Genomic DNA, 22,663 nt, shown 5'->3' on the forward strand with positions numbered 1-22,663 from the left:
GCCCAGGACAGTTTCTTAAATTGCCAGATGTGCCCACTGCTCAAAAAGGTTGCCTACCCCTGAACTAGGTGAAAGGATGTGGTCATTTTATCATCTGAATCACTCTCATTCTTCTGGTAGGAAGGTGTGGTAAAAATGAGATGTGTGTAGCAAGTTTTATTAGCTTACACAGGGCCTGTTAAAAATGGCCATCATTCCAAAAAGCATTCAAAGAAGGGTGAGGCATATGTATAAAGAGATTTGCCTTGCACCTACATTGTGTTCTTTCTTGTGCGAGGTGAAGTTCTTTTTATTTTCTCTGGTATTTTAGCATTTTAGTCTTTTAGCGCTGTTGTTTTAAATCTGCCATTGCATTTTAAATCTCTGCACTGTTGCTAAGTTTCACTCTGGCTGTACTTTTATACTGTAGTTTTAAGCTATTATATTTTATATTGTATTTTATCGTATATTTTGTGGTTTTAATTTTTGTGAACTGCCGAGAGACCTTTGGCTATTGGGTGGTATAGAAATCTAAGAAATAAGTAAATAAATAATGTAGGAATAGAGAGAACATGTTAGAACTATGGAAACATCTTCAACCATGTTCTCTTTTGTAGCTGTTCCTTCAGGTTCTGTTTGGGTGCCACTTTTCTAGGGACCCAAAAGGTCCCCCTGCCTCTTGACTGTGGGTACTAGGATATAGCAAAGCCATTTGAAACAGGTCACTACAGCAGATTCGCAAATCACAGCTGACCCAACAAGAACAAGTAGCTTACAGTTTCTTTGAGGTGGCAATGTTTAGGGCACCAAAAAAGCAGGTATATAAAACACAAGAGTTGCAATTCAGCGTATTCTCCAACACTGTTTATGTTTGTTTGTTTGTTTAGACAACTTCTATCTCACCTTTTGATCAAATGATCCTCAAGGTGGATTAATAATAATAATAATATTAATAATAATAATAAATATTAATCAATATTAATAATAATGCACCCCTAACATCACACGCATACGCAAACTGCAAACTGCAAACCCACACAATCTAGGCACTTGGAGGCCCCTAGCCAATAGATGGAGCAGACTATGCTTCCCTTCAGCTCTGCAGTCCAGGCCAATATTGTAAGGCATTATGCTTTTGCATTGCTTGGAATGGTAAAATGTACTGGGCTAGTCCCAAATGCAGTGGAGGCTGGTGGCTCTGATGTCAGTGGGGTGGTGAATCCAGTCCAAATTTCAGTCAGAACCAGTCAGAAGTCTAAAGGAGCTTTCCAAGGTGTGAAGCTTGGATAGCTCCTTTAGAGTTCTGACTGGTTCTGACTGAAACCCGGAACGGAATCAGAGCCCCACTGACATCGGAGCCACCAGCCGTAGTCACAAATTTATAAAAGGGAGGGTTGGTTGGAGTACAAGCTCATTTTGCATCAGGGCCAGAAATGTAGAAGGGAATGGTAGCAAAGTCAGAGCATTTCACTTCTGAAAGCAGTATGAACTCTGAGCCTAGCAGTCATGGTATGACAGAGGACTCATATTTAACATTTCAATTTTCATGTCCTGCAAACATGGAAAAATATGTTTAATTTTAAGAGTTCAATAATCCAGTGGCAGGAGGACTTTAGTGTAAAATGTAGACAATTTTTATTTCTACATGATTAGTTTCACTTCGAGGGGATGAAACAGGATCACAGTGGGCTGTACAAAGGCAGCCACTTAATCCACTTCAGCTCTTCACCCACCTAATTTGTCATCTGGTATATTATTGGACTGCTGCCATGGAGACACCAACAGCCCTCAAAGGCCCCTTCTTCCAAAATAGCTAACATGACTGAACTGGGGGGGGGGGGGATTAGGAACGTCATTGGAGTGGAGAGAGGGAGTGAAAAGGAGGCAGCGCCATTGAAGTCAGCAAAGAGAGGAAAAGCAGAGCAACAAAGGCCGAGAGCCAAAGAGGATGGAGGGGAGTTAGTCTGTGCCTTGCATATTCCATCTATCAAATCATGGTATGTACAAGTTGAAACATTCACCACAGCTCCAAATATACTTGTGGTTTTTTTGTCTTGTTTTTTGATGCAGCAACTCCAGAAGAAAAGTTATCAGAATCAAATTTTTATTTAGTTATACTTATATAACACTTAATATAATAAAATCTCTAAAGGCACAACGCTATGCATGTTTAGACAGAAAGGAAGTCCTAGAACTCCCAGCAGTCCCCAGCCAGCTGGCTGGGGTATGCTGGGAGTTCTAGGACTTCCTTTCTGTCTAAACATGCATAGCATTGTGTCCTAAGTTGATCATTCATAGGAAATAGTAAATCTGGCTGAATTTGAGGGCATCAGTTATTTATTTCTCCCAATATTTGCAGTAGCAATGAAATTATACATTCAAGTCTCATCATGGTACAAGGAAAAATTAAGGGGATCTCTACACCTCAAGTTTATTGTGCATTCATAGTTGCTCACTCACTGAATTGTGCGGGTCCATTACATGACGTCGTTGTTGTCCAGTCTTTATTCCATTATTTTCTCCCACCTATCCTGTGTTTTCCTCAAATGGAAAAAATTGGGCATTTTTCCAGATATGTGCAAATGGAGTGCCATGTCCTCCCTGTGTATTTCTCCCCTAGCGTGACTGAAGCACTGAGTGTGGTTGTTGGGGACGTGGTCATCATGTCGAAGGTGGTGACAAAGGTCTAATGGGGGTTCAGTCTTCCTGCACCTGAGCCATTTTGGCTCCTCGCCATTTTCAGCCTGCCTGTTCAAAACAGAGAGGCAGAGCGGCAGTGCATGATGATGGGGTGGGTGGGTGGCAGAGCAGAGCAGAGCACAGCAGAGCAGAGCAGAGCAGAGCAGAGGAGAAGCAGAGGGGCTGAGTGGCAGGGATTGGCCAAAAGCATGGAAGAGGGAGGCAGGGCCCCGGGGAGATCGGGAGGGGGGCTGTCTGCATGTCACTCCCCATCCACCAGTAATGTGCAAGGGGAGGGAAAGGGGCAGGAACCCAGGAGCAAGTATCGCTGAAACTGGAGCATGTGCAGTGCCTCTTCACGGAAACATAACACTATGGGAACGACCATCTACAGAGAAGGAGGCGGGTGGAAAGGGAATCAGTTGTGATCCTACATTTAAAACAGAAGCGAAAAGCCCTGTTTTAAATGCAGGATTTTAGGCTGGTGTAGAGATGCCCTCCCCTTCATGGATCACTGCCTTGTTGTGGCGAAGGGGCTTGCGTAACTCAGTGAAGCCATAAGCTATGCCGTGCAGGGCCACCCAAGACGGACAGGTCATGGCAGAGAGTTCTGACAAAATGTGGTCCACTGGAGAAGGAAATGGCAACCCACTCCAGTATTCTTGCCAAGAAAACCCCATGGAACGTATCACAAGGCTAAAAGAGATGACGCCGGAAGATGAGCCCCTCAGGTCAGAAGGTGTCCAATATGCTACTGGGGAAGAGCAGAGGGTATTTCCAAGTAGCGCCAGAAAGAGTGAAGCGGCTGGGCCAAACCCGAAAGGACACTCAGCTGTGGATGTGTCTGGCGGTGAAAAGAAAATCCGATGCTGTAAAGAACAATATTGTTTAGGAACCTGGAATGTCAGATCAATGAATCAAGGTAAGCTGGAGGTGGTCAAACATGAGATGGCAAGATTGAACATCGACATCTTGGGAGTCAGCGAACTCAAATGGACAGGCATGGGCGAATTTAATTCAGGTGACCATCATATCTACTATTGTGGGCAAGAATCCCTTAGAAGAAATGGAGTAGCACTCATAGTCAACAAAAGGGTGGGAAAAGCAGTACTGGGGTACAATCTTAAAAATGATAGAATGATCTCAGTACGAATCCAAGGCAAACCATTCAACAACACAGTAATTCAAGTCTATGCCCCAACCACTGATGCCGAAGAAGCTGAGGTTGATCGGTTCTATGAAGACCTACAACACCTTCTAGAACTAACACCAAAAAAAGATGTCCTCTTCATCATAGGGGATTGGAATGCTAAAGTAGGAAGTCAAGAAATCACCGGGATAACAGGCAGGCATGGCCTTGGTGTACAAAATGAAGCAGGACAAAAGCTAATAGAGTTTTGCCAAGAGAACATGCTGATCATAGCAAACACTCTTTTCCAACAGCACAAGAGGCGACTCTACACATGGACGTCACCAGATGGTCAATATCGAAATCAGATTGATTATGTCCTTTGCAGCCAAAGATGGAGAAGCTCCATACAGTCAGTAAAAACAAGACCTGGAGCTGACTGTGGCTCAGATCATGAGCTGCTTCTTGCAAAATTTCGGCTTAAATTGAAGAACGTAGGGAAAGCCACTAAACCTTTCAGGTATGATCTAAATCATATCCCTGATGAATATACAGTGGAGGTGAGGAATAGATTTCAGGGATTAGACCTGATAGACAGAGTGCCTGAGGAACTATGGACGGAGGTCCGTAACATTGTTCAGGAGGCAGCAACGAAATCCGTCCCAAAGAAAAAGAAATGCAAGAAAGCCAAGTGGCTGTCTGATGAGGCTTTACAAGTAGTTCACGAAAGAAGGGAAGCGAAAAGCAAGGGAGAAAGGGGAAGATATACCCAACTGAATGCAGAGTTCCAGAGAATAGCAAGGAGAGACAAGAAGGCCTTCTTAAATGAACAATGCAAAGAAATCGAGGAAAACAACAGAATGGGAAAGACTAGAGATCTCTTCAAGAAAATTGGAGATCTCAAGGGAACGTTTTGTGCAAAGACGGGCATGATAAAGGACAAAGAAGGCAGGGACCTAACAGAAGCAGATGAGATTAAGAAGAGGTGGCAAGAATACACAGAAGAACTATACAGGAAAGATTTGAATGTCCCTGATAGCCATGATAGTGCGGTCACTGAACTTGAGCCGGACATCCTCGAGAGTGAAGTGAAGTGGGCCTTAGGAAGCATTAGTAACAACAAAGCTAGCGGAGATGACAGTATTCCAGCCGAGCTATTTAAAATCCTAAAAGATGATGCTGTTAAAGTGCTGCATTCAATATGCCAACAAATCTGGAACACTCAACAGTGGCCACAAGACTGGAAAAGGTCAGTTTACATTCCAATTCCAAAGAAGGGCAACGCCAAAGAGTGTTCAAACTACCGCACAATTGCGCTCATTTCACATGCCAGCAAGGTGATGCTCAAAATCCTACAAGCTAGGCTTCAGCAGTATGCGAACCGAGAACTACCGGAAGTACAAGCTGGGTTTCGAAGAGGCAGAGGAACTAGAGATCAAATCGCCAACATTCGCTGCATCATGGAGAAAGCAAGAGAATTCCAGAAAAACGTCTATTTCTGCTTCATTGACTACGCTAAAGCCTTTGATTGTGTGGATCACAACAAACTGTGGCAAATTCTTAAAGTGATGGGAGTACCAGACCACCTTACCTGTCTCCTGAGAAACCTGTACGAGGGTCAAGAAGCAACAGTAAGAACCAGACATGGAACAACCGAGTGGTTCAAAATTGGGAAAGGAGTACGACAAGGCTGCATATTGTCACCCTGCTTATTTAACTTATATGCAGAGTACATCATGAGAAATGCCGGGTTGGATGAATCAGAGATCGGAATTAAGATTGCCGGGAGAATTATCAACAACCTCCGATATGCAGACGATACCACCCTAATGGCAGAAAGCGAAGAGGATCTCAAGAGCCTCTTGTTGAGGGTGAAAGAGGAGAGTGCAAAAGCTGGTTTGAAACTCAACATTAAAAAAACTAAGATCATGGCATCTGGCCCTATCACTTCCTGGCATATAGAAGGGGAAGAAATGGAAGCAGTGACAGATTTTACTTTCTTGGGCTCCAAGATCACCGCAGACGGTGACTGTAGCCATGAAATTAAAAGACGCTTGCTCCTTGGGAGGAAAGCTATGGCAAACCTAGACAGCATAGTAAGAAGCAGAGACATCACCTTGCCGACAAAGGTCCGTCTAATCAAAGCTATGGTTTTCCCAGTAGTAATGTATGGCTGTGAGAGCTGGACTATAAGGAAGGCTGAGCGCCGAAGAATTGATGCTTTCGAACTGTGGTGCTGGAGAAGACTCTTACGAGTCCCCTGGACTGCAAGGAGGTCAAATCAGTCCATCCTAAAGGAAATCAACCCTGACTGCTCTTTGGAAGGACAGATAATGAAGCTGAAGCTCCAATATTTTGGCCACCTAATGCGAAGAGAAAACTCCCTGGAAAAGACCCTGATGCTGGGAAAGACTGAAGGCAAAAGGAGAAGGGGACGGCAGAGGATGAGATGGCTAGATAGCATCACGGATGCAATGAATATGAACTTGAGCACGCTCCGGGAGAGAGCGCAGGACAGGAAGGCCTGGCGTGCTATGGTCCATGGGGTCACGAAGAGTCGGACACGACTGAACGACTGAACAACAACAACAACAAAAGAGATGCCCTAAATATCCCTTTAAAATAAAAATTGAAAACCCTCTAAATGTGCTTAAACTCAATATAACTAAAACGTTTGGCTAATGTTAGTCAGGAAATACTGGAAACACCTGTACAGACACAGAGAAACCTTTGTGGTTTACCCTAATAACTTCATGAAAGACTAGACTGTGGTTTACATTAATCTGTAGACATTCAGATTAATGTAGCAATACTATGCACACTTGCTTGGGAATAAGTTCCACGGAATATAGTGGGAGTCACTTCTTAGTAAGTGTGCATGGGATCAGGCTGGATGCAAATATATTAATTAAAGGAGCAATCCTATGGCCACTAGACACTGTCTAGAGGGCCATAGGATATGCTCATTTCCGGGAACCAACCTTGGAGCCCGCACTCCAAGCTCAGTTCCCGGAAAACTGACCTCCCCGCTCATCTGCACTGCCTCCGAAGCCCCATCCTCTGTGCTCGGAAGAGGAGAGCGGAGTGACTGAAAAGGGGCGTTCCGGGGCGGGGAGAGCAGAGCTGTGGGTACGTCACATCCAATGTGTCGTACGGCAGCTTCCTTTCCCGGTAGGCCCCCCTGCCGCTAGACAGCTGAAAACGGAAAAATAGCAAGGCAGGAAAGGCAATCCCCTCTGTGCCTCTCCTGCATTGCTTTGGGTAGTCGGTCGCCTCTGAGTTTGGAGGCGGCCGCCTGGCTTGATAGGATTGCACCCTAATTCAAGGTAACTGGCACCAAATGTGTGGGCTCTGGGAACTGGATGTGTGGAATGCACATCAAGGGAAAGATTCAACACTACCCACGCACTAGCTCTATTGATGTTGCGCTGGTGGAAACTAATACTGGTGTAACATCAGTAATGCTTCCTCAAGTGTCTTGGGTAGCAATGGCTTCAATATCACTCTCTCCCTTTGGTGTTTATATAGGATTGTTTTAGAGTATGCAGGAAGATTAGTTTCAGTAGCAACTCCCTCCCCAAACTATCTTCCTGGTTGCTTTGAGACATAATTATCTGCCTCTGGTGCTAGTAGTCATGGACCCAAATCCCCAAACAACCTATGATATAATAAATAGCTCATGACTGGGAGTATCAGCGGCTGAACTGGTTACCCTTCCAACAAAACCAAATAATTAATGCATTTGAAATTCAATTTTACTCAATGGATGGAAAGAGGTTTACCATTCAACAGCCTCAAAGGTTTTCAAGGACTATTATAAAATGCTCTGCTCCGTTCCAAAACCATCCAGGTAGCAAAACTGAGGAGGTTGTTGGAGGCTCAGCTAGATCCACCAAAGAAGCAGGAATAGAAGAAGTAGAAAGATTCTGAGATGCCCTAAATGTTGCCAGTACTGGATACAGGATTGTTGTTCAGTTGTTAAGTCATGTCCGACTCTTTGTGACCCCATGGACCATAGCACACCAGGCCTTCCTGTCCTCCGCTCTCTCCCGGAGTGTGCTCAAGTTCATATTCATTGCATTGGTGATGCTATCTAGTGCATTGCATCATCCTCTGCCATCCCCTTCTCCTTTTGCCTTCAATCTTTCCCAGCATCAGGGTCTTTTCCAGTGAGTTTTCTCTTCGCATTAGGTGGCCAAAATATTTGAGCTTCCAGTTTCAGGATCTGTCCTTCCAATGAGCACTCAGGGTTGATTTCCTTTAGGATTGACTGATTGGACCTCCTTGCAATCCAGGGGACTCGTAAGAGTCTTCTCCAGCACCACAGTTCAAGAGCATCAATTTTTCGGTGCTCAGCCTTCCTTATAGTCCAGCTCTCACAGCCATACATTACTACTAGGAAAACCATAGCTTTGATTAGACGGACCTTTGTCGGCAAGGTGATGTCTCTGCTTCTTACTATGCTGTCTAGGTTTGCCATAGCTTTCCCCCCAAGGAGCAAGCGTCTTTTAATTTCATGGCTACAGTCACCGTCTGCGGTGATCTTGGAGCCCAAGAAAATAAAATCTGTCACTGCTTCCACTTCTTCCCCTTCTATATGCCAGGAAGTGATGGGGCCAGATGCCACGATCTTGGGGTTTTTTTTATGTTGAGTTTCAAACCAGCTTTTGCACTCTCCTCTTTCACCTTCAACAAGAGGCTCTTTAGATCCTCTTCGCTTTCTGCCATTAGGGTGGTATCGTCTGCATATCGGAGGTTGTTGATAATTCTCCCGGCAATCTTAATTCCGACCTGTGATTCATCCAACCCGGCGTTTCTCATGATGTACTCTGCATATACGTTAAATAAGCAGGGTGAGAATATGCAGCCTTGTCGTACTCCTTTCCCAATTTTGAACCAATGGGTTGTTCCATGTCTAGTTCTTACTGTTGCTTCTTGACCCTCGTACAGGTTTCTCAGGAGACAGGTAAGGTGGTCTGGTACTCCCATCTCTTTAAGAATTTGCCACAGTTTGTTGTGATCCACACAATCAAAGGCTTTAGCGTAGTCAATGAAGCAGAAATAGACGTTTTTCTGGAATTCTCTTGCTTTCTCCATGATCCAGCGAACGTTGGCGATTTGATCTCTAGTTCCTCTGCCTCTTTGAAACCCCGCTTGTATTTCCTGTAGTTCTCAGTTCACATGCTGCTGAAGCCTAGCTTGTAGGATTTTGAGCATCACCTTGCTGGCATGTGAAATGAGCGCAATTGTGCGGTAGTTTGAACACTCTTTGGCATTGCCCTTCTTTGGAATTGGAATGTAAACTGACCTTTTCCAGTCTTGTGGCCACTGTTGAGTGTTCCAAATGTGTTGGCATATTGAGTGCAGCACTTTAACAGCATCATCTTTTAGGATTTTAAATAGCTCAGCTGGAATACTGTCATCTCCACTAGCTTTGTTGTTACTAATGCTTCCTAAGGCCCACTTGACTTCACCCTCTAGGATGTCCGGCTCAAGTTCAGTGACCGCACTATCATGGCTATCAGGGACATTCAGATCTTTCCTGTAGAGTTCTTCTGTGTATTCTTTCCACCTCTTCTTAATCTCCTCTGATTCTGTTAGGTCCCTGCCTTCTTTGTCCTTTATCATGCCCATCTTTGCACAAAACGTTCCCTTGAGATCTCCGATTTTCTTGAAAAGATCTCTAGTCTTTCCCATTCTATTGTTTTCCTCGATTTCTTTGCGCTGTTCATTTAAGGCCTTCTTGTCTCTCCTTGCTGTTCTCTGGAACTCTGCATTCAGTTGGATATATCTTCCCCTTTCTCCCTTGCTTTTCGCTTCCCTTCTTTCCTCAGCTTCTTGTAAAGCCTAATCAGACAGCCACTTTGCTTTCTTGCATTTCTTTTTCTTTGGGATGGATTTTGTTGCTGCCTCCTGAACAATGTTACGGACCTCCATCCATAGTTCCTCAGGCACTCTGTCTATCAGGTCTAATCCCTTGAATCTATTCCTCACCTCCACTGTATATTCATCAGGGATATGATTTAGGTCATACCTAAATGGTTTAGTGGTTTTCCCTACGTTCTTCAATTTCAGCTGAAATTTTGCAAGAAGTAGCTCATGATCTGAGCCACAGTCAGCTCCGGGTCTTGTTTTTACTGACTGTATAGAGCTTCTCCATCTTTGGCTGCAAAGGACATAATCAATCTGATTTCGATATTGACCATCTGGTGATGTCCATGTGTAGAGTCGCCTCTTGTGCTGTTGGGAAAGAGTGTTTGCTATAGATACAGGATAGCCCAAGAGAATTTGCTGCTTGAGGTAGACCAGCAAATCCCCCCCCCCCCAGCACACACATACACATACACACACACAGCGCACTCCAGACCCGGGGCATCTCTACATGAGACTTTTATTGTGTGCTCATAATTGTTCACTTACGGAAGTTTGTGGGTCCTTAACACAATGTTATCAACCTCCAGAGCCTCTCCTGTGCTTTATAACCTTTATCCCCCTTTTTTAAGTACGGCATTTTTTCTAGACATATGACAATGGCTGTGTGTAATTGCGCAATTCCACTATACCACAGTGCCATCTAGTGGCTGTATAATGAACCATATAGAACTTGCAGAGAAAGGAAATCCCCCCCAAAAGCATATGTAAGCATGTGCAAAGGAGCCAATTTTAATTCCGCAAAGAATCCAGAAGCAGAAGCCCCAGCAAAGGTGCAGGATAAAACCCTGGTGTAGAGAAGCCCCAGATCATTTTCTAACCAAAAACAAATTGTTTACACTGCTGCAAAACTCTTTGACCCAATATTCAAAGATAGGAATGTTAATCATTGCTCCTGCACTTATCTGGATTGCTCTTCAGCATTTCATAGACAAAGATGGGAATGTGCTTGCAACACTCCAATTTCACTACCAAGGATTACTACCTGAACTCTTCTCTCCACCCCAAGGACACGCTACCACATATACTGAAGGCTCTATTATGCCTGCTTTTTAGTATTTGTTTGCCTACATTGATTTACAGTCCAGGAAGGTGTTTTTTCTATTGTTGTCAGTTTAGTGTCAGATTAGGACAAGAGAGACTTGGGTTCAAATCCCTGCTCACTGATGCTCAGTTGGTGAGCTTAGGCTTACAGATAGTGATTGTCCCAACCTTCCTCACAGGTTGTGAGAATAAAAATGGGGGTAGGGGGGAATCACTACATTTAACTCTTGGAGGAAAGGTAGAATTGAAATGTAATGTAAAAAAATAGGAATACTTGGAAAAAAGAATTGCCTTACCCTAGGTTATGAACAGTTCAATACAAGTCTCCCTGATATGTAAAGTAGCTAGCTATGGGTTGCATGGTTCCTTACTGTATGCACACATTATGTACCTGTACACTAGAGACAAAATGCCTCCACATCACCTCTTGAAGATTAAACTTACAGAGTCCCTAAGGAGGCAGCTATAGCTGCAATCCTATGCACACTTACTTGGGCATCTCACTGAACATAGTGGGACTTGGTTTCAAGTAAACATGCCTAGGATTGCGCCATAAATCCTGAAGACTTCTACAAGGCATACTAATGATTCAAAATAATTCAAATTTTGCTTTTCATTTACCCCACAAATATGGCCATGTTTTGCATGAAGACCATCAAAAAGTCAAAGATACTTTTTTGCTGCTCCCCCTTCTTTAAGGGAGCAGTAAGCCCCAGAAGCACACTTACCTTGGGAGCTGGTGCGTTGCTGCTGCTGCCAGTGGTGCAGCTGGGTAATTTTAGATTATGGACATAATTGTCCTGCAGCTCCTCCCACACACATTTTAGGAAATTATGTGCAGGGCAGGCTCCAGTTTGTGTGGGTACTTGGGCAACAAAGTATCACTGGGACCCCTTTGGCACTGCCACACAGACCCAGCTTAAAATCCCCACCCAGCCATGAAGTTCACTGGGTGATCTTAGGCCGCTCTCTCTCTTCAGCCTAACCTACCTCAAAGGGTTGTTGTGTGGATAAAATAGGGACAGCCTGAGCTCCTTAGGGAAAGGGCAGGATAAAAATGTATTTAAAAAAAACAACAACTGCATATTGGGGACACCTCAGTCCATATCTGTGAATAATCTCATCTGATCTCAGAAGCTAAGCATGGTCAACCCTGGTTTAGTACTTGGATGGGAGACCGCCTGGGAATCAGGCTTCCTGCACTGAGCAGGGGGTTGGACTCGATGGTCTTGTAGGCCCCTTCCAACCCTATGATTCTATGATTCTCCCCCAGCAGTTTCATGTAGATGTTGAACCGCATGATAAAATAGCGCCCTGGGGTGCCCCATGGCATAAGTGCCAAGGGACAGAGCAGTGGAGGCTGGTGGCTCCGATGTCAGTGGGGTGGTGAATCCGTTCTGGGTTTCAGTCAGAACCAGTCAGAACTCTAAAGGAGTTATCCAAGGTGTGAAGCACCTGTTCTGACTGAAATCCAGAGCGGATTCACCACACTACAGATATTGGAGCCATCAGTTTCCACTGGGACAGAGCAATAATTCATCACCACCACCTTCCGGAATTGGCCATCCAAGTAAGAACAGAACTACTGCAGTGCAGTGCCTCCAACTCCCAGCCCAGACAACCTATCCAGAAGGATACCACAGTTGATGGTATTGGAAGCTGCTGAGAGGTCCAAGAGAATCAATAGGGTTGTACTCCCCCTGCCCCTCTCTAAATAACCCGTGCATTACCCAACAACAGACCATGGCTTATGCAAGCATTATTTAACCCTTGCACAACCCCTAATGGCTGGATTCTCATGACATGACAAACTGTGGCTGGGTGTTGAATATTCAAATCCTGCCCAGCATATGCCAGTATGTGCCATAGACCACCGTGGCTTACTTAATACCGTGGCTGTTTTGATCATGCAAACTGGGTCACTGGGCTTCTTCACATGGAGCTTTTATCCTGCAATTGAGATTGCTCCTTCATGGAAGTTTGCGGGCTCTTTACATGACATGATGCCATGACCCTGCCATGTCCCTCCAGGGTGTCTCCTGCACTAAATGCCCTTTGTTCCATTTTTAAATAGATCGCAGTTAATCAAATTACTCTGTTGTGTTCCACTTCAGTTTCCTCCCTGAAATGAGTTAAAGCGGCAAGAAGAGGAGCGAGATCAATGAAAGACTCGGATACGGGGAGAAGGAGGGGGAAAGGGGAGGGGGGAAAGGAAGCAGGTGAAAAAGGGAGTCGTTGTGCTCCTGCATTTAAAACAGAAGCAGAAAGTCCCATTTTAAATGCAGGATTCTAGGCTGGTGTAGAGATGCCCACTGTGTCTGGGTCTGTGCAGCCATGCCAAAAGGGTCCCAGTGATTCTTTGTTGCCCAAGTACCCACAAAAACTGGAGCCTTCTAAAGTGTGTGTAGGCAGAGCTGTAAAACGATTACGTCCATACAGGTTATGGGTGAGAAATTTCTGCATGCACAAAAGCAGGATCAGTCTGTGTACAGTAGCAATTATGAAAAGAAAATTGAAAAACATCAGCCATCAACGTTAGTTCTAAAAAACAACAATGGTTATTCTGGACAGTCAAATGTCTTAGGGAGTTATTTTTTTTATTCAATATGCATTTTGAGTACAAAATGCTTTCTCAAGGCCAGTCATCTTAGCTCAAATGAAAACCTACATAAATTAAGTGAGGAATGATCATATGAGCACAACATATTAATTATCAATATTTGTAAGCATACTACCTGTTAAAAATGCTTCACTTCATGAATGATCTGTCCTCCATCATTAACATATTTTAATAGAATGCTTACTTAAAAGCTTATTGCAAATTCATTCTCATTTAAATACTCCTATAGTAAAAACAGTTGTCATGTCTGGTAAGCTAATTAAATAATAACAAAATAATTAATGGATTCTTTGCTGTCCTTGATATTCTACCAAAATTACTTCTGTTTAAAAACCAAAAACAAGTGATAAAAGCAGGGTAATTTGATAGCTCATTATCTCTGATCTATTTAAAAACAGAATAAAGGTCATTTAGTGCAGGAGACATCCTGGAGGTTAACGGCATCATCTAAAGGGCCTGCAAACTTCCGTGAATGAGCAATCTCAACAGCAGGATAAAAGCTCTGTGTGAAGAAGCCCAATGAGGTGTTAAATTACAGCGCTTGAGTTCCACTTGAGTTCCCTCCATGAAAAGAGGAAACCTCACAAGAAGTCCAGTGAAACATATGGCAGATTCAGATATGGGGGGCAGGGTGAAGAGGGGGGAAAAGAGGGGGAAGGAAGAGCATGTAAAGGGAGTCTATTGTGATCTTGAAGTTGCCCATCAAAGTCAGCACCTGGACAGCAGATTGAGCATCCACACAAGTCACCAGATTGCGGTCTTCCCTACTGTAGTGAGATGTATTGTAATTTTCTATTTAAATGTTAGCCATTATTTCTAGATTTGCACCCATCCATAGATCATGGAAATTGTATGCAAATTGGTGCCATCTTTTGGCCTCTTTTGTGGCGATGCATAAGTGACCACCATACTGAGTTGCCCAAAGTGTGTATTAAAAGTTTGAAGAAGTAGTGGTTTGGGTATAGCTGCATTGTGTGTGTATTTAATGTCATTTCAAGTTCCTCCTATCTTTAACTCTTTGGAAGCTATGGTCTAATGTTAGTTATTTACTGTTTCATTATTTTTTCACCACACACATTTGCTCTTGGCATCATTGCTGAAATGTTTAGATGCTAAATTTTAGGATAATCAAAGAGGGTAATAGAAGATTGATTGTGTGAGACTCAGCATAGATTTGGCTTTGGGATGTTTTAACAAAACTCTTCAGCAGAACTGGTTTTTTTAAATATCTTGCTCCAACCTGTGATTTATCTGTATTCATTACTTGCTCTGACTTGCAGTTCCCTTGTATTTGCTCTGCGATTCTACAAGAACATGTTGTTATTGGTATGGCTTCATTTTCTCCGCAAACATTTCACAAAAGTCATTATTTACCACGAAAATATATAATATGTGAGCGCATGCATGCATGCACACACAAACACACACACACCCAAATTAAAGTGTTCAGAACACTGTTACAAAATAAACGTTCTCTCTCCCCACTCTCTCTGCAAAACACGGATTTAATTAAAAATGCCAGCAGGGCCCGTGGGCTGGAAATAGGGCAAGGCACAAAGGCACAGTGTTACAAACAGCAATTTTCACCTATACCAGTTAAGAGTCTGAGAAGCTAGAAGATTCAAGGATGTTTCTAGCACTGTTTTTTTTTTTTTAATAAATGTTACAACACACTCTCTGCATGTTAAATTCTGCTGTGCCCCTTCACTTGAATCTACAACAAAATTATATTCGATGGTCAGTGGACATTTCTGTTTTGTTTGTGTGATGTAGGAATCTATAGGAGGCACAAGGAATTGCTAAGAAGAGGTGTTATTTGCCCATAGCACTGCTTGCCCATTTTTTGTATGTGCTTTGATTGGGTCAATGGATGGAATGCCAAGCTGCTCCAAATCTTTCTTGGGAAACAAAATGTAGTGGGGAGTCTTACCTCACCAACATGTTTTGATGGATGATGTTTGGGTGTGTAAATGCAATGGGTAACTCCCCACTTTTCACAGATCTATAGCTTCCCTGGAGCGTGCATGGAATTCACTTTTCATTTATTTGTCTTTGGTGAACTTGCTCAGTGACCTTCCTTGATTCAGAGAGGTTTGTTCTGACAAAGTTTGAGAACCCTTGTTATAAAATTACAGTCATTCTACAAACAAAAATATTTTGGATGCTTCCAGACAGACGGGTCCTAATGCTACCAATCAAAAGATATTATGCGGTTATTCTATCTTTGCTTCCTTCACAGATTTTCTGTGTTAAAAAAAAAAAAAGATGGAAGAATCAGTGGGAAAAGACAGGAATGTTACAAATGGAAGATGACATTGTTTGGACCCTATAAAATTCCGTGAATGAGGCACAGCAATTGCACGATAAAAGCCTTGGCTGGAAGCATCCTTTCTGTTGCTTTGCTTTCACTAAAAATGTGTGTGAAACTAGGGAATGGAATTTGTAGAATTTTAAATTTTTGGAAGCAGCTACGATGTCATTATGAGAGAGAAGGAAAAAGACTGAAGTTTTGGAAACTGGAATGGGCAGAGATCTGTGAGTTGGCTAAGGACAGGCATGTTGATGGTAGAGCCCCCCCCCCCCAATCTGATGTGTGGTAGTGGATCTGCTACCTTATAGGAGTATAGTCTGCTGTATATTTCTAAATAAAGACAATATCGCAGTACATCACAATTCGCCAGATCTCTGTCATCCAAAGGAAACTAAATCTAGTAATGCTGCCTCTGATGTAACAATATAGAGATGTAGGAAGAGCGGGGGGAGCCATTTCCTTCCAAAACTTGCACAGCTACACCACACTTAACTCACCTAGATTACCTGGTAGCAGAACACAGAGTTCAGGAACAGTAACCCTTTCCCAGTGGGGCAGGGAAGTTGGGGTGGGGTGGGATTGGACTCCTACTGCCATATAGCAGAGTGAAGTGATCTGCTTGAGGTGGCACCATGGGGGTGGGGAAGTAAAAATGAAAGCAGAAATTGGTGTCTGGATTACACAGAAATACTTTAAAAAGTATTGGCCCTATGGGCACCATTTGGGCTTTGCATATGACAATCACATGTCTTGGTCCGGCATTCTGGGCTCAGAGAATGTGCCTGCGTTTTCAGACATATCTCTTGTAATATACCTTGGAGACAGAGCATAAGTTGGCATGCCTACGAAGGACAAAATGATGTAATTTAAGAACAAATCCCAGCACAATCCCCACCCTTCTTTTCAAGGACTAGGAACAAGAATTAATAAAACACAGTGTTTGAGATCTCTGTTAGATATTGCGGGGATTCCTTATATATTCTAGCATTTGGGCTGCATCATGTTGTATATGTCAGAAAAATAAACCCTTTTCAGAATTGCTCAACATTCTCATTGCCATGACAGTCAGGAATTGAGTTTGTTTTCTTCCCTCAAGTTTCTTTCAAAAGACCTATTTAACAAGCCTGGTTACAAAGTACGAGCTTTAATTTTTTTCTTCTTCTTCCATCTGGCCTTCCTGGATGACAGGCAACACATCGATATCCTACACAATGCTGACTTGAATGACAGCTGAATGATAGGAATGCTGATGGTGCAGGGCAGCTGAACTAAAGACTGGAAGGAATGGTAAGAGATATGCTTTCTGAAATGTCAGAGAGATCGTAAAAGTGCCTGGCCCCCAGAAATATTTGGCAACTTTGCCGCAGAGTGCTGTTTGGGCCCAAGTCAAAAACATCTTCATATACCAGTGGTATCTTGGTTCTGCTGGGAGGCTTTTTTCAAGCCTACTTGCTGTGCAGGGATGGAGCCAGAAGGTGAGGAGTCAGGGTCAGGAGGGAAGGCTGAGGGCTGAATGTGGAGATGTACCACCATTCATTCATTCATTTCTATACTGCCCAATAGCTGAAGCTCTCTGGGTGATTCACAATAATTAAAACCATAAAGTACATCATAAAATAAAATACAATATAAAAAGCAAAAGCTTAAAACTGCACTATAAAAGTACAATAAAACCTAGGAGCAGTACAGATATTTAAAATACAGTAACAAATATAAAACAACAGACCTAAAAGACTAAAATGCCTGGGAAATAAAAAGGTCTTCACCTGGCACTGGAAAGAGTACAACGTAGGCACCAGGCGAGCTTTTATGGGAAGCTCATTCTACAGCTGGGGTGCCACAGCAGAAAAGGCCCTCTTCTTGGCAGCTAGCCACCCACCTCACTTCCTTTGACAGGGGCTCCCGGAGAAGGACTACTAAAGATGATCCTAGGGTCCGGGCAGATAGATATGGGAATAGGCGATCCTTCAGATAACCTGTCCCCAAGCCATTTAGGGCTTTGAATGTTAATACCAGCACTTTGGTATTAATCCAGAAATGGGTTAATAGGGCCCTGAAATGGATTGGCAGCCACATCCAAATCCAGTGTTTCATTGGTCAAATGGGAAGCTCTGGGGCTAAAAGCTGATGGAAGCCATATCCTTGGACTAGTTGCTTCATTCCTAGAAAAAGAGGTGAGACTCAAGCCTGTCCAGAAAAACCACCTGGAAACCCTTCCTCCAAAAGCCTGGGATGTGGGGAGTCTCTGTACTTGCAGCAGTGACTAGGGTGGCCACTTACACATCACCAAAAAAACAGAAATGCATCATTTAAAAAAAAAGGACACAGATTTGCATAAAATTTGTTTATGCTGATTTACCTGCGTAGATGCAAATTTAGAAATAATTATTATAATCTAAATAGAAATGCAATACATTTCACCATAGTGCGGAAGACTGTGACAGTGACCTGTGTGCCTTGCTCAGTCTGCTGTCCAGGTGCTAACTGTGGATGGGTAGCTTTAACAGCCGTGCTCTCTCCCTTCTTAGCATTCTTTATCTTTAAACCGGACTTGGACCAGACAGTCTTTTCAACAGAGGACTGTTCTCTGACAGCCCTTCAATAGGCTGTCTTCTGTAACAAAGGATACATGGTCACCCTAGTCATGAGGGAAACAAACTCTGTACCTGACCAGCACACTTACATGTATTCTTGCTTTAAAAGCTATTTACTGTAACTAACCTGAAGTACATAAAGTCAGGGCCAGAAATATTGGAACAAGGATAACTGTTTTGGCAGTTGGCCTCTGTACACCACCACATTGAAGTTGAAAGGAGACACATCCAGATGGGAGCAAAGTCAGGACTTTCAGCTGTAATTCAAGGGGCTTGACAAAAGTGGGGCTCTAACCATTCAAGAAGTACAGCCAGTGGCATACACACACACCCATTGTTGGGGGCTCATAAGTAATGGAATGAATGGCTGACAAGCTGCATGGCCAGGTGTGGCCTGTTTCCTGGGTACCCCATGACCAATCAAGCAGATAAAAGGCCTGGAGGTGGTTCTGAGTGTTACATTTGCATTTGGTAGCTGTTCACTGGAACTCCCAACGTGAGGTCCAAAGAGGTGTCCATGCGAGTGAAGGAGGCCACCATTAGGCTGAGGAAACAAAGTAAACCCATCAGAGAGATAGCAAGAACATTGGGAGTGGCCAACACAACAGTTTGGAACATCCTGAAAAAGAAGGAATTAACTGGCAAGCTTAGCAACAGCAAAAGGTCTGGAAGACCACGGAAGACAACTAAAGTGGATGACCACAGAATTCTGCTCATGGTGAAGAGGAACCCTTTCCATACATCTAGCCAGGTCAAGAACGCTCTTGAGGAGGTAGGCATGTCATTGTCAGCATCTACAGTCAAGAGACAGCTTTATGAATGTAAATACAGAGGCTTCACAAGAAGGCGCAAACCACTGGGAACGCTCAAGAACCAAAAGGCCAGATTAGCCTTTGCCAGCAAACACCTAAAAAGGCCTGCCCAGTTCTGGAATAACATTTTTTGGACTGATGAAACCAAGATTAACTTGTACCAGAATGATGGGAAGAGAAAAGTATGGAGAAGGAAAGGAACAGCTCATGATCCAAAGCATACCCCATCATCTGTCAGACATGGTGGAGGCAGTGTTATGGCATGGGCATGTATGGGCATGTATGGCTGCCAATGGAACCGGGTCACTGGTGTTTATTGATGACCTGACTGCTGATCAAAGCAGCAGGATGAATTCTGAAGTGTATAGGGCTATACTTTCTGCTCAGATTCAGCCGAATGCTGCCAAACTGATAGGACGCCGCTTCATACTGCAGATGGATCATGACCCAAAACATACAGCAAAAGCTACCCAAGAGTTTCTCAAGGCAGAGAAGTGGGCTATTCTTCAATGGCCAAGTCAGTCACCTGGTCTCAACTCAATAGAGCATGCTTCTCACTTATTGAAGACAAGACTGAAGGCAGAAAGACCCACAAACAAGCAGCAGCTGAAGGCAGCTGCAGTAAAGGCCTGGCAAAGCATCTCGAGGGAGGAAACTCAGCATTGCGTCATGTCCATGGGTTCCAGACTTCAGGCAGTCATTGACTGCAAAGGATTTTCATCCAGGTATTAAAGGCGATCCTTAAGTTATATTGGCGTAAGTTATATTGGCAATGATATTGGCTTGTTTCATTATTTATGAGCCACCAACGATGGGTGTGTTTGTATGCCACTGGCTGTATTTCCTGAATGGTTAGTGCCCCATTTTTGTCAAGCCCCTTGAATTACAGCTGGAAGTCCTGACTTCGCTCCCATCTGGGTGTGTTTCCTTTCAACTTCAATGTGGTGGTGTACAGAGGCCAACTGCCAAAACAGTTATCCTTGTTCCAATATTTCTGGCCCTGACTGCGTAACTGAAGTAATTGCATATTCTTCCCTTGTTTAACCTTGCCTCCATTTCCCTCTTCTTCCACTGTTGTTTCTCTTGTGTCTATTTTTAGATTGCAAGGCCCTTAGGGCAAGCCTCCTCTTTGGAAATGTGGTGCCAAAAATCTATGTATGTATATTCCAAAGTAGACATCTGGCATTTAAAACAAATTCCAGGGCTTCTTGGATTTGGAAGCCAAGCTTCTGAATCCTAGATGCCTAAAAATTTTAGATAACAGAATACAGAACAGTAAGGGGGAAAGCACTCTGTGCATGAATGCAGAGAGGAAAAAGTACCACTGGGGAAAGTTATTTACTTGTTTTCCCAACAATCCTAATGGTGGAGGATGAATGATTAATACCCAACTGTTCCTGCATGTTCAGTACTGGAACTGACTCAGCCAGAGACAAAAGAGGTGTTTATAAGCTGCATGGGGAGGGGTTAAGGCAGTCCATATTAAATTAAAAATTAAATTGGAAAGGGATCCCAGCTGTTCAGGAATGGTGTCTTTACAATATATTATAAGATGGTAGAAGAACTGGAAGCTCACTGTTCAAGGCCCAGCCTCTTCACTTCCAACCTCAGCTCTGTCCTCACTGTAGCCCTCCACACACATTAATTCTCAGCTCTGCTTCTGCCTCCACAGGAAAGCTCTGCTCCCAAGGCACAGCAAGCAAGATGGTGCCCTGTTGCTGGGTCCTAGGTGATGGGCTGCATCCTCTCCCTCCTTAGCAATTAGCGTTGACTACAACAGCAAGATTCTTTCCTACCCTGCCTCCGATTATCTCTCAGGGGAGTACTTCTCTACCTTGACCAATCTTGGAGTGGGGAAAGACTCTAGTTTCTTCCCCACTTCCAGGGTCCCTGGACCTGACCATTGTCACCCATGACCTTCAGACCAGACTACTGCAATATACTCTACATGGGGCTGCTTTTGAAGATAGTTCAAAAATGTCAGCTAGTTAGCCTTCCCCAGGAGCTGGGCCTTTTCTGTAGCAGCCCTGATGGTGTGGAACTCACTTCCTAGGTAGTTGATTCAACTTCCTCCCTGCTGGCCTTTTGAAGGCATGTAAGTTTACAATTGGTCTTAGATGGGGTTGCACTCCCCTTGAAAGACCAAGTGTGCAGTTTGGGAGTCCTCCTAGACTCTGAGCTAACTGGGGAAGCCCAGATGGCTGCGGTGTCCAGGAGTGCTTTTTACCAACTTTTTGGTATGCCAACTGTGGCCCTATCTGGGGAAGATGGACCTTGCCTCAGTTATCCATGCACTAGTCACATCCAGGCTGGACTACTGTAATGCGCTATATGTGGGGTTGCCTTTGAAGACGGTTCAGAAACTCCAGCTTGTGCAGAATGCAGCAGGTGGGGGTGAGCCGATTCGATCATACAATGTCTATACTGCGCCAGCTGCACTGGTTTCCGAGCCCAATTCAAAGTGCTGGTTTTGACCTGTAAAGCCTTAAATGGTTTGGGACCAAGTTACTTGAAGGACCATCTACATCCATATCAGCCTGCCTGCACTTTAAGATCAGAAAGAGAGGCCCTCCTCCTTTGCCCACCTGTGAGAGCAGTCAGGTGGGTGAACACACATGAGAGGGTCTTCTCTGCAGTGGCCCCACACCTGTGGAACAAGTTGCCATTGGAGGTCCACCATGCTCCCTCATTGCAGTATTTTAAGAAGGCCTTGAAAATATTATTTTACCTTGGCCTTCTACTGATATGACTGCTACTGTTGCTGCTGTTAACATCCTTGTTGGTTTTATTGTTGGCTTTTATTGTTTTTACATTTTATCACTTTTAATATTTTAATTGTTTTTATGTATTTTATTGTTGTAAGCCGCCTTGGGAGGGCTTCTGGTCTGAAAGGCGACCAAGAAAGATTTTAAATAAATAAATAATGTAAAAACATGTCCGTTTTTCATTTGACTTTTGGCAGCTGTTTTCCCCACCCGACATTGTTTTTTGCTGTTCTGTTTTCCTTTTAGAAGTTTAATTGTGCAATTTAGGAGTTTGTTGTTGCTTTTAACTAGAGCTATGCACAAACGGCCTCTTAAAATTCCCCAGAGTATTTGTGGGCAGAGAAAATTTTAGAGGGGGGATTTTCACCTAATTTCTCTAATGGAAGGAGAATTCTCGAAGAGTTTCTCACAGATAGCACTCACTATTGGCAGGAATTGTAGCACAGATTCTTTTCTCCTAAGAGTTTTTGTTTTTTTCCAAGGCCACTACAAGCGTTGAGGCTTCCACTCTTCTGTATCATTCTCAGGGCATTTTATAATTTGTTTGGGTAGTGTTTTTGACCGTACTGAATTACTGCAATGTAGTGAAGGGTGCTGTGTGTTTTCTTTCAATTGTATATCTCCCCATTGCTCTGCTGCCACCCAGGCTGCCTGTGCTCCCTGATCTGAAAAAGCCCAATGGGAGGAATTACTTTATTATGTCTCCCTTGGGCTTTAATTGAAGTGTGGAAAGCCAAGGAAGTTACAGGCTGCCACAGAGATGATTGTACAATGAAAGACAGGACACTTGTGTACACTC

The 22,663-nt window shown here is 43.6% G+C and overlaps 1 long non-coding RNA gene across 1 annotated transcript; it reads left to right on the top strand.

Moving 5' to 3' along the window:
• Positions 1 to 1,833: 1,833 nt before the first annotated feature.
• On the top strand, positions 1,834 to 22,027 carry LOC146359872 (uncharacterized). Its single transcript, XR_014786820.1, has 3 exons — positions 1,834 to 1,976; positions 16,882 to 16,980; positions 20,772 to 22,027. It is a non-coding gene; the product is annotated as an uncharacterized LOC146359872 (long non-coding RNA).
• The last annotated feature ends 636 nt before the right edge of the window (positions 22,028 to 22,663 follow it).

The sequence above is a fragment of the Heloderma suspectum genome, chromosome 1 (genome assembly GCF_057233095.1).
Source record: "Heloderma suspectum isolate Gila_16-S chromosome 1, 16-S_ref, whole genome shotgun sequence".
NCBI classification, from domain to species: Eukaryota; Metazoa; Chordata; class Lepidosauria; order Squamata; family Helodermatidae; genus Heloderma; species Heloderma suspectum.